This window comes from Austrofundulus limnaeus, unplaced genomic scaffold (genome assembly GCF_001266775.1).
Source record: "Austrofundulus limnaeus strain Quisiro unplaced genomic scaffold, Austrofundulus_limnaeus-1.0 Scaffold0, whole genome shotgun sequence".
Taxonomy (NCBI): domain Eukaryota; kingdom Metazoa; phylum Chordata; class Actinopteri; order Cyprinodontiformes; family Rivulidae; genus Austrofundulus; species Austrofundulus limnaeus.
Window position 1 is genome coordinate 9,543,272 of NW_013952402.1, and position 6,508 is coordinate 9,549,779.

Consider the following 6,508-nt stretch of genomic DNA (forward strand, 5'->3'; position numbering starts at 1 on the left):
ACACACACACACACACACACACACACACACACACACACACACACACACACACACACATGTATCCAGACACCCAACACCTAAGTCTATTCTTTCCTGCCAAAGCTGCTGGCACAAACGCTTCACCCGGAAGGATGGACATGAATCTTGGAAAAGTGATATACCCAGAGGGATGGAACAGTGTGAGATGAACTTCTCTGGCTCCCCACCAACAAATGAAGAATCAGAAGTGAGAAAGTGACATTTAAAAAAAGTATTTTGGAGGGTCGATTCATGTTGTCGGTTGTGGCAAAGCTGTTTTGTTTCTCTTTTTACGGAACTTATAGCCACAGTTATTGCAGTAAATTACTGCATTGTAAATACTAGTCTGCATGTGGCACTTATTTGTCCCAATCACCGGTACAACAAAACCACGGTGCTGCATGTGTTGTAAATATGTTACATATATTATATATATTCTTTTATATGAAAGGTTATGCAAAGAAATGTGAAATTTTGTGTTATTAAATTCCTTATGATAACATTTCTTTCTGTCCGTCATTTGTCTTTTAATCTACATTTGCTATGTGTCCTAAAATGTTTGACCAAATGTTCAATTAGGTGAAATTTCTGGTATAAAAACATTTGAAAAGAAGGGTTTTGTAGAAGATTATCTTGTGTTAAACTCACCATGAGTGGACAGCTTAAATACTTTAATCCTTCAGAAAACAACTTCATTAAATCAAACATGAACATACCACCAAGCAGGTACTGTTAAATTAGGCCCGTGTCATCAAGTCAACACTAACTAAAGGACAGGATGTGGCCATATCAAATGATAACTGCAAAGTGGTAATAACAAAGCATAAGTGTCCTGGTGAGTGCTTGCCACTTCGCTGTGGGCTAGTTTCTAATTATGACTTATTCATGTGTAGCAGAGCAGATAGCTAGTTATCCAGGTTAAAGCCTCTAATTACTTCATCTTACTCAATCTACACAAGGATTCAAAGAATGAACAGAAGAGCAACGCTTATTTTTTGTGATGCAACCTCTTAAAAAAAGATCTTGCCTCTCTCAATCTTTGCAATTGCTGCAACTGCACAGCCTCTTTCCTGGCAACGTTGTGCAATAGATGCGTTTAATATATAGGCCATAAAACCTCTCAAATACACCTCGATGCCTGTAATTAGACCCTTTTAGATTAGAAGATGTGAGGAAATTACTGTGCTTGTTGTTGTTTTTTTCACTTGATTTTCTTGTCAGATCAAAAGAAGCACAAGACACTTTTTATTTTTCTGTTTATATTTGAAGACGCTGATTTTGAGTCTGGCTGTGGAGAACAGGTTTCGGCTTTCGTGTGACTGTCACTGAAGATCAGGGATAATGAACAGCTTAGGACGTAATTCAAGTGCTTTTCTGGGACTTTTTAGCAGAGTTGATGTATTTTGTGCTCCTTCATTCTCTCTGCGAATCACTTCAAAACAAATCAGCGAGTCTATGTGTGATTGCATGAGAATTGATGGCAAAATAGTGTATGAGAATGCTTCGCAGCAGTTATTTTGCCTGTGTAATAAGTATTCAAAATAAAAGCTTATGTCAAACTTTGGGTGATTATAATTAAACCTATCATGGACATCATTTCACAGACGTTTTTCACAGAGCAGTTTAACATTGTGGTATTGCTATTTTTATTAAAGTGGGCAGTATGAGTGAGTGTTTCACTGCTGCTGAGGACAGACTCAACAATTTAAACATTTTTTTATTTCCATTCTTTAGAGTAATTGAGAGTAATGGGAGCATTGTCAGCAGCACAGTTTACCACACAGGCTCCAGCCAAGTCGTGTATACGTGGGGGTCCTGGAATCTGCGCGAGTGTTTGCGAGCCTGTCATCATTACACCAGCCACAGACTAACACAGGCCACAGGCATGTGCCCCAACTCCAGGACAGCCAGACTGCGTGTATGTATTTTACGCGCAAGCACGCTCGCACACTCTCAGTTTGTGGAATCTGGAAAAACAACAGTGACGAAAACTGCACCGAGACGCCACCACGTGCACGGTCATGTCCCCGCACGCCGCTTAACAGCTTTTTCGACATTTACAAACACAACTTTGCACGTGCACACATAGTTTCACATTCTTATAGGTGTACATAAGGGAGTGTGGACGGTTCGAAGGGAAAAGAACACTCGACCACAAGGAGACAACCATCAACATTTGGTGTTGTCATGCCATAAAAGTGAATCAGCACATCCACTGACATGCTTTTCTACACGTGCTTTAAAACACTGCCAACATMTGCAACTGCAGCAAATGTTATCTAAGCAGCAGGCATGCATGAAGCAGTACTTAGAAAGTCGTTTTTTTATGTATTTGAGCATTCTGTGATGAATGAGATGAACAAAACAAGAAAATCTCAGATCTAGATGAGTGGAAAACTCCATTTAAGCTTTATCATCATAAGAATAATTATTTGCCGTAAGTGAAGGGACAATCATGTTTTCGCACATGTACAGTATGTTTCTTTTGTCACAGCTGATGCACCACGGCAAACACAAAAGTGTCTATAACCCCATCAATTTTACAAATGTTGAGTTAAAATTTGGTGTGTTTGTAGCTGACAGTCATGGCCCACTTATGATTTGTTATTCAAGTTAGTAAAATATTCCATGAGCCACTAGACAGATTGTAATGAAACTCTAAAAAATGTAATTAGTGGATGCATATCTAACCTTTGGAGTCAACATGGCCTCCAAAGCTCTGAAACCCTTTGCAAACACATATCTGGAACTAAACTTTGCACAAAAAGTAAGAAAATCTGTGTTTGGTAGATTATTTCTTTGTTGTAACAACGCTTCTTGGGAATAAATTTTATGAAGCCTGTTATTTTCTCTTTTAAATGGTGCCACATTTGTAAGGAACATGCTTTTGGGGCATGAGCAGAGCTGAGTGTGTGGGTTGTGCACATGGAAAATATGTCAAGTCTTTTCTGCCATTGCAAAACAACTTATTTTGCTGTTGCTATTGATGCTTGTTTTGAGCTTCTGAAACCCTCAGGTGCTGCCAGTCAGGTTCCCTAATATAAGATGCATTTGCCAAGAAGCATTGTCACAACACAGAAACAAATGWTCTTACTTTTTGTGCTATGTATGTAAGGTTTGACAAAAAAAACCCTGTTCCTTATTATTATTATAAATTATTTTAGTTAAAAACATGAAAGACATTGAGAGATGTGTTCTTCATCGCAAAAGTTGTCCATCTAACCAAATTTTGTATCGTAWATCTTTGGTTTGAGATTGAGCAAAAACAGAAAGTGTTTCATTATTTATCTTGTTAGCCTGGACAGTTTTCCTTTTTTTCAGTTCAGTTAGTTTATTCATTTCTTTAAAAACAGCAACATTAATTCAACAAACAACAGAAATACACATCATAAATTAAATCAAAGGTAGCAGAAGAAGAATAAATCGTATTATATTTGCCCCTTTTTCTCAAATAAATAAATTAAATAAAAAATAATCTTTAGTTTACCAACAAAAAAAAAAGAAAAAGAAAAAAGAAGAATAGCAAAGATTTAACTCCTTGAACAACAATTCGTACATTTACATATTTCTCCAGCAAATTAATCTTTATCATTCTCTTAAATATACACATTGATCTGGGATTTAACTCCTTGAACAACAATTCGTACATTTACATATTTCTCCAGCAAATTAATCTTTATCATTCTCTTAAATATACACATTGATCTGGGATTTAACTCCTTGAACAACAATTCGTACATTTACATATTTCTCCAGCAAATTAATCTTTATCATTCTCTTAAATATACACATTGATCTGGGATTTAACTCCTTGAACAACAATTCGTACATTTACATATTTCTCCAGCAAATTAATCTTTATCATTCTCTTAAATATACACATTGACCTGGCATTTTTAATGTCATCATCATTTCATGAAGTGCAATTGCTTTTCTGCACTGGCAGATTATTTCACTTACTTTGAGAAGATTCAGACTATAATCTAGTATTTTTTAAACTTATTTTTAGATGAATGTTTTTGCAGCGTTTAAGGAATGCTAGGCCTTTAAGTTGTAGATGTTTATTCCACTGTTGTGGGAAAAGAAACACATTATCTCACATCACAATCAAAGATTTATAATAAACCCTTTATCAGCTTGATTACACATTTAACTGTTGTTATTCTGGTGCTGGTGCCAACACTGTTGACTGACGTCCTGGAGTTAACAAATTCATGAGTGAACCATCAGAGATCAAAAGAGTAAAGAAATGAGGCAGAGCGCACAGACGCAATGCGTGTTATTTTGTCAGATGAAAGAGCTGGCACGATTCTGGAATGAGCATTGTGATAAAAAAAAAAACAAGCTCTTATGTAAACATCATTTCACAGGGAGGTGTCACACTTGCTGGTTGCTGGCACTAATCCCTTCATAGAGAAGAAGCACAATGCTCGCCATTCATCTTTGCGGTATGACAGTGTACCCGGTTGAGCAATGGGAGTGAGTCTCCCCCGTCCTTGAGAAATAATAATTAAACAAAGGGCAACTCATTCAGCACAATGTGTCGAGTGTGAGAATCCAGGTGAAGAACAGGTTTGTGCCACTTATTGGATGATGTCAACACAAACAGGGCAAACAAGGGTTTCTCAGATTGAGGTGATGACGTGCTGTGCTTTGATTGGGTTTCAGGTTACGTTTCGGGTAATTCACCGGTGATGACTTTTCTCACTCGTTTCCTGTGTCTTTGTTGCACTGTGCTTCGTTTTAACTCTTTGTTTGTATTTGTTTAGATCTTAACCCAGTTCAAAGGCATAAACACTGTTTCCAATAGTGAGATGAGAGCAACAACATCACTCAAATTTGTGTATTGGGAAACAGGAGTTGGGAACTGCTAAGTGGATTACTGGGAAATCTTACCTTAGCTTTATTACATCCAGATAAAAATAGGTATTTCAAAATAAAAAGAAAAACTTTTAGCTGAGTTGTGTGAAAATGCTCTATTCACTCAGACCTTGAGCTTCCCTGCTAAACGTTATAGCCTCTGGGATCTTCTTTATGTCTTTTAGACCTTCAGTTTARCATTGTGTCTACAGCCCACTCTTTTTATTTAAACTCCATTTTGTGACTGAATTATGTCCTGACATCATAGACAAAYTTTTCACAAGTCCGCATAAGTTGTCTTTAACATTATGGACTTCAGATTGGAGTGGGAGCTATGATATTATTTTCAAAAGGTTGAATATAGGCCGTCTACACAAAAACATAAAATTAAAGTTTTAGGATTTTTTTTTTCATTTTCCAACATTACTGTTTTCATTCTCATAAAATAGTATCTTTATGAGCACACAAAAATAAAAGGACAACTTTTATTTTGTGTTTACAAAGATTTTGACTTGAGAAAGCTTCCTGAAGGGGAAACAAAACGTTTTTAGCTTCAGACTGGAAATCCAGTTCGGTTTGAAACTTTCTTTTGATTGATCAGGACCTGGATGACTGAGATAATTCACTAGCATATCGACCTTTTTTTGTGTGTTGTTGTCTTTGTGTTGGCCTGTGGTTCAGTGACTGTACAAGATGTGCCTCACCTCATGTCATGCAAGTAAATAATTGTGAAATGCATTATAGGAAAGGATTAAAAAAAAGTTACCTTTACCTATCATAGGGAATGAAAGTCAGGATCAGATTGTTTGTGTCTCCACTTTAATCCTTTCTGACATTCTGTTAACTTACCTTGGGGAGGGATGACTTCTTTGATCCATCCTCCTCATTTTTGTTGACATTTCTGCTGTGATCTTGCAAAAGTCATCATTTTTGAGCTCGTGACTTACAACAAAGAAACATAAATGCTTTGATTTTTACCTGTAATGGTCCACATTCTGTGAGACCGTTGCGCTAAYCTGTAAACAAACTGCTGAGGTAATTTGTGTTCTACTTCAGCAAGAAACAAGTGAATAGACCTGTGGTCTCTGTATCTAGTACTTTGCTGTGCCCGGTTGCAGCTGAGGCTATTATGCCTCTTTTTCCCTCGTGCAACAGTAACCCGGTGGCGACAAGTCTCATTTATCATGCTGACATTWCAGCGCACCTTCTTCCACCTGTGTTCTTCAGGTGGATGAACCCGCTCACTTTCTCTGGTCCTTTAAAGTGTAACTTATCCAGCAATTACACAGCTGCAAACAAATAATCYCACAATTGTTTTTTATAAATAATATGCCAACATGCAATGTCTGCCTACTCTGCCAGACAAGTGGGGAGTGAACAGATGCACCAGGGGATAAAAATGCCTACTTTTCATTATGGTTTGTCCAGAAGCTTGCTGCTGGCGGCCTGAGGCTGAGACTAGGACAAGGGCCAGAGCCAGAACTGGCTCGCCTCCCAGCTGCTATGTAAAGTCTGCCTCAGCCACAGCCACATTGCGCAAAGCTGTCTAACACATGTAATTTACTTATTATTTACAAAGTTTCAATGAAGTCAAAGAAATATATACGTCTGTAATCTACACAGTAAGAAA